The sequence below is a fragment of the Triturus cristatus genome, chromosome 1_2, assembly GCF_964204655.1.
Source record: "Triturus cristatus chromosome 1_2, aTriCri1.1, whole genome shotgun sequence".
Lineage (NCBI taxonomy): Eukaryota > Metazoa > Chordata > Amphibia > Caudata > Salamandridae > Triturus > Triturus cristatus.
In genome coordinates this window covers 88,242,982-88,253,804 of record NC_140580.1, presented here as the reverse complement: position 1 = coordinate 88,253,804, position 10,823 = coordinate 88,242,982, and positions in this window count along the sequence as shown.

Below are 10,823 nucleotides of genomic sequence, written 5' to 3'. Positions count from 1 at the left end.
GTGAGTCCCTTGCTCACTTTGCCACTGGATTCAAGCAAGCCTGGCTGAAGACTGCTGAAATGCTAGAAACCGGTCCTAGGAAGCTTGTTTCCGGTCCAGGGAAGGCATGGCTTGGCAGTTCGGGCTGGACTGTTCCCATGAGGCACAGGGTCAGGCTGATTTGCATATGGCCATGTCTGAACTGGGGTGGCAGAGTGGGCTAAAGAACGGTGGTGGATTAAACCCAGATCAGTTGACTGGGGGTGAGTGCTTGCAATGTTCAACACTCCGTCCATCATTTCCTTTGGTTTTGCTTTGGCGGGTAAAAGCAGGCCTGTGCAGCCCCTGCAGCACTAAAACGCTACTCTCACCTCACAGACTGAAACCAAACATAATTTTCTGTGCTCTTTATGGCAGATTATGTAGTAAACAGAAAAACTCACTCCAGACGAAAGCGTCAGTATCTCCACACGCCCTTGCCCCGGACTTGGAGTTAAAATTGCACCAGGCACAGCAGCTCGTACTCCGTAAGTGCAGAGTGCAAACTAAACCCGTTTAGTATTTGAGAAATCTGTCAAGCACGTCTCTCTCTCCCTCAAACCTGTAGACTATGATAAAAATAGGCTTTTACTCAAGTCACTCGGCATCAGGCAGAGACTCTCCCAGAGTGGGGCATGAGCTGTCTCCTATATAGGGTGCCAGCATGCTATCGCGAGGGGCCAGCTGACACTGCACACTCTTCCATGGGAAGGAGCTGTGCCGTTAGTATGGTGCCAGCTTGCCACCTTGAGAGCCCAGCAGGCATCAGGCAGAGACTCTCCCAAGGTGGGGCATGAGCTGTCTCCTATATAGGGTGCCAGCATGCTATCGCGAGGGGCCAGCTGACACTGCACACTCTTCCATGGGAAGGAGCGGTGCCGTTAGCATGGTGCCAGCTTGCCACCTTGAGAGCCCAGCAGGCATCAGGCAGAGACTCTCCCAGGGTGGGGCATGAGCTGTCTCCTATATAGGGTGCCAGCATGCTATCGCGAGGGGCCAGCTGACACTGCACACTCTTCCATGGGAAGGAGCTGTGCCGTTAGTATGGTGCCAGCTTACCACCTTGAGAGCCCAGCAGGCATCAGGCAGAGTCTCCCAGAGGAAGGAGCTGTACCCTCTGTAGTGTGCAAGCATGCCACATACTTAATCGAAAGGGCATAGCTGGCATCGGACCAAGGGATTTTTAGGGACACAAGCTGTGGCCTCTGTGAGATTCAAGAATGTTTCCTCCAGCTGCCTAAGGGGTTCCGAGCTGACATCAGACGCAGACTCCCATGGGCCAGCTGCCCTGTCTCTGGCATCTTCTGAGTGCATTCAGCTGCCCCATCATAATGGTGGTCTATTAACCTATTGGCGCCTGCTACTGATCCGTGTGCTGACCCTCATGACCCCGGGTGCCTTCATCTGGACCTGCCCTCTGATTTATGATCAGATCACTTGACTGAGTAGAAGGAAGATGGGCGTAGGAGCTGAGATAGGCGGTCTAGTCTCTGCAGTCCAGCCCATTCCTAGCTCCACATGACGCATGCCTGCTTCTGCTCTGCTCCGCTCATCCCTCATGGTGCCAGTGGTGCCCTGTGCTCTGCGGGGTTCAGGGAGGGACACCGCTTATGTGCCCAGCCCTTTCTGAGCTCCTCATTCCCCAGTGCCTGCTTCTGCGCAGTGCACCGTATCCCACATGGTACCAGTATTACCACGTGCTGTGCGGTGCTCAGGGAGTGGCCCCGCCTCTTTGCCCAGCCTGTTCTGAGCTCCTCATGCCCCCATGCCTACCTCTGCTCTGTGCCCTGCATCCCTTGTGATGTCAGTGGTGCTTTGTGCTGTGAGGGGTTCAGGGAGTGACACCGCCTCTGTGCCCGGCCTAGCGCCACATGCCCCATGCCTGCCTCTGCACAGAGTCCCCACATGTCTCGTGGTACCAATGGTACCCTGTTTTGTGAGGGGGTCTGGGAGCTTTCCCGGCCAACCTTTACGTGTGGTGCCAGGGGCTGTGCACCACACTCACAGGGACCCCCCCCCCCCCCCGGAGTGCAAAGATTAAGAAACAAAAAAACAGAACGACCGACCAACGTCCAGCTCAACCAAAACACATGTATCGTTAACAGTCAACAAATTCCATAACCCCAACATTACCGCCCTCATCTGCCTCCCTTATTGCAATGATGTTATCCTCCCTTAATCTAGTTAGGGCTCTTCTCTCTTTGGCGGTAATGTTGTGGCTACCAGGGCGCGAATATTTTTGGGCTGTTTCCATCTTATGAAGATCTTTTGTGACCCTATCATAGAATATATCAATATTCCTGTGGTAGTTAGTATAAATTTAGACTTGGCCACTAGACCACTGTCAACTGTCGGGATTTGGTCGATACTCAATTCATTCAGAAGGGCAGGCATTTCAAGGGTACTATCCTCCTCTATACTTAACAACATTTGCACATTACGAATTTCCCCAATTGTTTGTAATGTGCCACATCCTGTCTTTTGACGCTCACAATCTATGTTCACATGTTGTGAGAAATAATCCCGTAATTTAAGCACTCTTACAAATTTGTACAGATCAATGTGCACATCAGCCAGGGGTATCTGGCTGGTATTCACACTCTTCCCTTGAGGGCAACGCACCTCACACAAACACAAACCAGGGTAAGGTTTACACCTCGAGTTTGTGCAAACATGCTCTACTTTACACACACTATCTATTGTGAAAGAAAAATTATATGGTCGTTAATTTAGGGAAAAAGCTATCTAACTATGCAATTGCATTTAATAGGTACAGAAGCTCGCTTTCCTAAATGTACATGATATGTTTCCTGACCAGCAAGGAGGGAATTGAATAGCACTTAGATGCATGCGTGCTTCATATAGCGCCCCAGCTCCAGTGCTTCATTGGAAAAACAATATGTCGCAGGGCCCTCTGCAGCTTGCACCATTCATGGAACCTGCCAGCGCTGCCAATGTTCAGTACTAACACAACTCATAAAGTCGCATTCCAGTTGCTGGCTCAGCAAAATGTCAAATGTGTGGTTATTTCGACAACTGTGTACTTCTTCATGACACACCATCAAAAGACGGAATTGTATGCAGCTTTGAAAAAATGTATTAACAAGCAGGAAGCATGACTTGGCTGCTTGTAAGTCTGAATTTTCTTGAGCACTTATTGAACAAAAAAGAAGAGAGGCATAAAGAGACTCCAGGGGGCGTGTATGTTTTTGTCTGAAAATATTGGCTTATGCTACGTTGGCAAATTAACGCACACCTCTTAGTGCACTACCATAATTTGGTTCATTAGAAGCCTATAACGTGCAAAGGTAAAAAGATAGGGAGCCAACAGCAAAAAAACGAAAGGAAATTGTGAGATATGATATAGTGATTCAGTACATATTATAATTATGGTCACAAAAACTCCTCCCAGAAAGAAAGAGCAGAGGCCACATCGGGGAAATTTGAAATTGTTTGGCGAATGCATTTCAGCCTAGTCCAGCCTTCATCAGTGCCATGATGTAACAGGAGGCTTTTTCACGCTGTGCATTTAAATGTATCTTGCCGCACTGCGATTGGTGCAAATTCCGCTACTCCCCTCTGATGCTGTGTTCACCTATCACAGTTCCCAAGTTGCTTTAAGGACTGCGGTTCCCAGGGTGCATCTGGCAGCTCCCAGGTAAGTGATGCGTGGAGTTATGCTTAGAATAGTCTAAGTATTTCACGGAAGGCAGGATATTGCTCACAACGATAGAAGTCCCCTGCTAATTAAAAGACAAGTTACCACCTCGGGTCCCCTTTGACCGCTTCAGCCCTCTTGTCCAGATTTCAAGTAGGCGGGGGCAATAATGCCGATGCATTTTGCCCTGACCGAGGTTGATACCCTCGCTGCACCGCTGCGTGTTCATCCGAACTTGAAGGCGTGCCTGGATCCTTCAATTATAATTATGGTATGCATAACCAAAGAGGGAGGCTCCTTTGAGCTGATTGTGTTAGGTGAACAGAACACCTGTCATTTAAGAGGGGAAGAGACGATCCAGTTTATGGTGCATTGTAAATATATGGATCCACATGCCACGTTTCTCTGAATTCCCATGCGGCAGGTAACAACAAACAGTATGGGCTTTGCATGTGACATTACCGCACCAGTGTGGTTCTCTGTGGACATACTTGTCAGATAAACCTGCTGGAATATGGCCCTGGAAATTAGGCAAGAATGTAGGAATAAAATTCTGTGGTAATTTCCCATTACGGGCGACAGTTCATATTACTGCAGAAAGTACTGCCTCACTGCTTTACTAGGAGCTCCTTTAAAACTGAACCCGTAATTCTTTCAAAAGACTATTTTTACGAGTGTTGCTTTAAAATAATTCACAATTGCCGAGAGACTTACGCCGTGCTAGATTTCTCACATTTGTACTAAATGCACACAGTCGTGGTTCGCAGTACTCGTGGGGGGGTCGCGCGGTGCCGAGGGAGAATAAAATGTAGAAAACTTACCTGACCGCCTCTGCTCCGTGTTGGCGCCTCTTCAAACAGGAACAGCAGCACTGGAGTGGCAACCCCTCAGCCAATACTGGCGCTGCTCCAGCAGTGCCAGGATTGGCTTAGCGCACGGTTACTCTTCACCCACCGCCTACCCATTAGGAGACCGAGGGGCTTCTAATGGGCATGCACAAGCCAGTGCAAACACAAGTGCCCATGACTGGGCACGGGAGAAACATTTGCTGTCCTTCCCCATTCATGCGCACTTGTGCTGCTGCCTGTCCCTGGCTGGTCTGACAATGCATGTCAGTCAACATGACGCCGGACCGCTCACCCTACCTTCAGACTCTGACATGATTGTCAGTTCTCCCTCGACGTCTCTGAACTTAAGTAAACTGAGTCAGTTTACTTAAGTTCAGAGATGCCGAGGGAGCTGCGGGCGGGCGGGGGGGGGGGGGGGGCAACGCCCCAATGGACGCACCGCGTCTGCTCTCCGAAGTTACAGGCTGGCAATCGCCGCGGTGCCATGCAGGCAGCTCCACTCAGTGGATCATTCTGACTATCAAGAGACCCAGGTAAGTCAGATATATTAATTTAATAATCTGCTGCTGACATTTAAAATATTTATTACGAGAATGAGGAGGGGGCTCTAGCATGGCATATCGCCATGCAAATGGGTACACTGAAGTTGTCTGTCTGTGCTGTAAATGCAGGGACATCTAAACTAGCAGTTTTGTTGATTTATTAGTGCAAAGGGTTTAATATACTTGCTTAACAGTGACAATACGAAGCATCAGGCTTCATTTTCCCAGCAATGTGAGACTTGTAAAGTCAGGTCAATAATGTTCCCACTGGAGGGGGGTCAGACTTTTGTCTACTGCCAGTTTTCACTCTCACCATTAAGTAGCGCAGAAGGTTAATATGCCTACTGCAAAGAAAGTCTACCAGCATATTACAGAACTGTATTGTATGTGGATAGCTCTGTGGGTTGCTGCTTTTGTCAGAGTTCCCTTTGTTACTTGTGGTTTAGCCACACCTGGAGATGAGGTTGGGGTGGAGGGTGCTCATTATTTAGAAATTAAATAATATCTTTAAGAGCACCTGCTGCAGAGTTCGACTTTCTTGTTGCTGAAATGTGTGATTTCTGATATTTATCTGTTTCCATGGACTTCATTGCATGATTTTGCTTGCAAGAAATTGTCAGTCTAAGTGTCACACATTTAGTTATTGAATGTCTCTCGTAAATCAACGAAATCTATGAAAATGTCACTCATAAGCAATCTGAAACATTAGCAGCTATGCTCAAATGGGTGTAATTTCTGATATTTATATGAGCCCCTCGTCTTCATTGCTTGATTTTGCTTGTGAAAAAGTGTCACTCATAGTCATTGAAATGTCACTCATAATTACACTGAAATTATGAAAATGTCAGACATAGCAATCTGAAACCTTGGGAGCTATGCACATTTATGGTTTACTGTCAGAGTTCTACAAAACGTGACTGTTTCAACTCCATGGAAATAGAACGTGGTTTCTGTCGCTAGCTTTAGACTTCTTCTTGCAGCAACAGCACCACCTACTGTTAGTCTTGCGATTATTATTTGTGGGATCTTTGCTTCCTTCACTTTGGATTGATAGTATGTGTCAACATGAAGAATATTGTGTCATACGTACCTCCACATTGACTCCTATTTACTTCAGTATTATTATTTTATTCCAGTTTTGCTATTTTAATTTTGCCATTTTTGCTCTCCTCTTATTCACAATAGTGGCTGCAATAATGTCAGAAATATCCTCATTTTTTGGTCTCTCCTGCTAACAGCACATGCGCCGTCACTGAAAGGGGTATTGTTTACTATAATGAGCTTGAAACTCACCCATTTCTATTGCTAAATCCCTCCTACCCTCACCACCAGTTGTCTTGTTGCCTCCCCCCCACCATAACAAAACAAGCATTGGCATAGCCAATAGGTCTCGCCTTTGGGACCTTATTACTGTTTAGTTATGCAACAGTTGCATAACTAAATACTTATAAGGTTCCAAAAGCGAGACCTATTGGCTATGCAAAGCGGCCGCACTGCCGCAAAAGTGAAAGTAATCGCGGTAAAGAGCGGCGCGCGCGCCCGCGCACATGCACTGTAGCTCTAGGCTGGCGTGGCAGCACTTTTTGGAGCCCTCTCAATAAGTCTCGATTGGCTATGCAAAGCGGCCGCACTGCCGCAAAAGTGAAAGTAATCGCGGTAAAGAGCGGCGCGCGCGCCCGCGCACATGCACTGTAGCTCTAGGCTGGCGTGGCAGCACTTTTTGGAGCCCTCTCAATAAGTCTCGCCAGACCAGCGCATGCGCTGGGTCAGGCGAGACCTAAAAAAGGACTGTGACGTGGCCAGTGCTGGCCACATCACAGCGATTTATCTCAGGTCTCAGCTCTAGAGACATGTTATATATAGTTTGTGGGCTTCAGCCGACCATAGGCTTCCCATTTACTGTCTCCATCATTGCTCTCCTATCCTTTCGCTTCGTTTGACCACTGCTTGCATGCGTCATACCTCTTCCTGTGTTTAGCCCTCCCCGAAAGCAGGGACCAATTACAACTATCCAGCCACAGCTCCCAGTAAAGTAACTGGTTTTGGAACTTTTTTAATTGATTTTTAGCACTTCACATGAGCACAAGCGCATGTTGCATCCCCTAACCCCCTCCCGCTTGTTCCAACCCGCTCCACAGCCGTAGATGTGTAGTTCTTTATTGACTCTGATAGAACAATTGCCATGTTTACTTGAGCTTTCTTGGATGCGCACCAGTGATTACCATCTTGTTGCTCGCCACCTGGTTTGCTTGCTACGCCACGTGGTCTAAATGGCCCTTGCGCATAATTTATCATGTATGTGGCGGAGGTAGGGATGCTCTAATGGAACGTGATGCATTATGAACCACTGTCATTTTATATTTGCCATTCCTCAATGCCCTCCTACTTCGCTTCTTGACATGCCTCCCCCCTCATCGCTGCTTGCCCTCTCCTTGTTCTTTACATATAAACTCTTTGCCACTCCTCATCAGGTCTGTCCCTCCTATTGTTCTATTGTATTGTCTTTATTGATTTGGCTAAAAACATTCCAGGATCACTTCAGCTGAATAGAAAACGCTGTTTTTTTCATTTCGTAATAACAGGATGGTACTTTGCCCGACACCCATAGAGACGTATAAACATATGTTAATAGAGCAGCATTGCTCACCTGAGATCTTCCAATGCCCGCATGAGCTCAGCCGTCTTCTGGTTTTTCGGCGCAATGGAACATGCTGCATTACGAACCACTGTCCATTTACATTAGGTTAATTTATTTTTCCACTTACCAATCAATTTGAAACGTACTTGTGTGTACCATTAAATATAATTGTCTGAAGTCGAATTTCTCCTCCTTTCTGTGTGTATTTCTGTTTTTAAGCAGACATTAGCGAGTCACTGAAATTTAGCATGTTTGGGTACAACAGACCCAATAAACCATTCTTCACTGCCCTTTTATCAGATGTGCGGGTTGAGCTCCTTGGAGGAAGATTCATGGGAAAATCCAAACTCTTCTTGGTGGGGGAAATACTGTATTTGGAGGTCTCCTGGTAAAGTTTTATGTTATATTGTAATTGCATTTATGTAATAGTAGCTACATTGAACATTTCACAGCAATTTACCCAATATATATTAAGTGAAAACTATAAATGTCAGTGTATGTTCCAGGCTGCAACATAACATGGCTAAAAGACATTGACAAAGCCAATAGGTCTCACATTGCTAAGACCGATTTGCTTTGCCAATGCTATTTTTAACATCCCGTTCATTACTTTGCCCCTTATCTTCCTCTAACCCCTTGTCAGTCATACTGAGCCCTGCCCGCCAGAATAAAGAAAGCACTAGCACGCGGCCAGTGCTGGCCACGTTATATTGCTTTTAATTCAAGCTTTACTTTTAGCCATGCTGCACAGCCACACTGTGGTACAACATGGCCAAAAGCTATTGGCAAGGCCTATAGCTCTCACAAAGGCAAAACCTATTGGCTTTACCGAAGCTTGTTTTCTGTATAGCGTTCCATGCTAATTAAATCCAATCTAGGCACTCTCAATTTTGTTGTCAGCTGTAGAAAGTGGGCCACGGAGGGATGAAATGATTTACACAAAAACAAATATTGTCACGTGGAAGCCGTGATTAGAACCCTACTTATTCCATATCCATTAAGGCAAGCCTCCACCTTATTGTACGATATAGGTGATTGGAGTCCAAAATCCATTACCGGCTGAGGCGGACTTCTCTTCTAACCCTTCTCTAGAAGGATTTAGTTTGCTTGATTTATAGCATCCTTTATTAAATGTGACAGTGGTACAATTTGAACGGATAAAATGCCTTTGTTGCTTGACGTTGTGGTTTAATAGCATGTATTGACATATACAAAAAAAAAACATGCCACAGCGGTACCTATCAGGACATTTCCAGTCCCAGGTGACAAACCACATGGAACCAAATGGAGGAAAAAGTAAAGAAATCAGGAATATACGAACAGAATAAATAAATTGACATATCTCCGGAGGATAGTTTACTGTAGTCTACGGTCATATGAAGGGAAGAATGAAGAGACAACAAGTAATTGAAAACATAACTAAATAAAGAAAGACGCACTCTTTCACCCCTCCGAGAAGCCTCTCCCGAACCTCTGCCAGGACCAAGCACTGCCTCAAACCCAAGGTCTTCTCAACAGATTGAAGCACCCCCAGTGTAGGAAGACCTGCAAAAGCTGAACTTCACTTCAGCTCTAAGAATTCATATACATAAAGTAAATGTAAGCTCTCCAAAAAAAGGTCCTGGCAGAATCAACCTGTGAATTGAAAATCCTCTTTCACTCATGAGCCACCCTCGGGCTAAAGAAAGTCCAGTAAAAGTGTAAACCCTCTTGCGTTCATGTCTTTCTTGACTTCAAGTAGGGACCTCTTCCTTGTCAGTGCAGTGGCATGCAAGTCCTGCAAAAATAGAAAATGCTTGTCCCCCTCCAGCTATTCACTTTCCTTTAGGACTGCCTCACACAAAATCCTATCTCTCCAATACACCACTACTAGCACAGTTCCTCATCTTAATCTCACATGTTCTTGATTTGAACGGAAAGTGGAATACCTTCCTCACCACTTCCCTAATCTCTGTAGATGACCGGTCCGACAAATCCAGATTCACCTCATCCATTTCTCTCAGGGTCTCTGCCACCATTTCAGTCAGGATTCCCGGCACCCTCCTCGCCATTCGGTCGTAGCCTGAGTACCCCTCCATTGTTGGCATTCTGCTGTTCATCTTCTTTAGTTTCTGTTTCAAAGACAGAAGGCTTCCAGCCAGGCCCTTCATTTTCCCCTCAATGCCTCTTGCTAGTACAAGTGTCTTGTACTAGCAAAAGTTTAAACTCTAGGGTCCTGTGTTTGACCCCTTGTTCACAGATACAAATGGTGCTCCGGCGGTGCAGGCTTTCACCCTTCCAAGGTCAGGGAAACTATACAGTCTGGTAACAATTAACATCAATTGACCATTGCATTGAACCATTGAACGTGGTTATGAGAAGTGTGTGTGTGTGTTACGTTTACGTTATCGCAAAAAAAGTCTCAGACGTGATGACCAGCTTTTTCCACGAGCAACTGCTATAAGAGGTTCTATATTGCTCTGCATAGGCTAAGCAAACAAATAAAAAGGCACCACCACAAGAACAGCAATGCTATAGAGGTGTCCAATCCACTGTGGTGAACCACAAATCCAGAACCCCATCAGAGAGCCACGCAACTCTGAACTGACTGCTGGCGGGAGGCACCACTGACCATGAGTACCCAGACCACCTGAGCAGCTGTGGGCTGCCTGCTGGCGGCAGGCATGTGGACCACCAAGCCGACTTTTGTCAGAAAACCACATTTCTTTTCAAAGTTTTGGCATTTTACTGGGACAAAGCCTATCTTTGCTACATTTTGTGCTTTCATCCTCCTTCCAGTTAGTGGTAGAAATAGGTGTGAAAGCAATAATGGATCCCGGAAAGCTATACATTTCTGAAAAGTAGACAAAATTCTGAATTCACCAAGGGGTCATTTGTGTAGATCCTTCAGGGTTTTTTGTATAGAAACTAACAGGTGAAAATGAGTTGAAAAAAACAGTCATTTGTGCCAACGTTTTCACCTGTAACTTCTTCTAAGTATGACAGATGTTTGAAAGCAATATACCGTTACATTCGCTGGGCCATTCTGGTTGTGGGGATATATAGGACTTCTAGGTTCACCAAGAACCCGAGGAACCCAGAGCCAATAACTGAGCAGCGGCTTGCAGTGGTTTTTCATT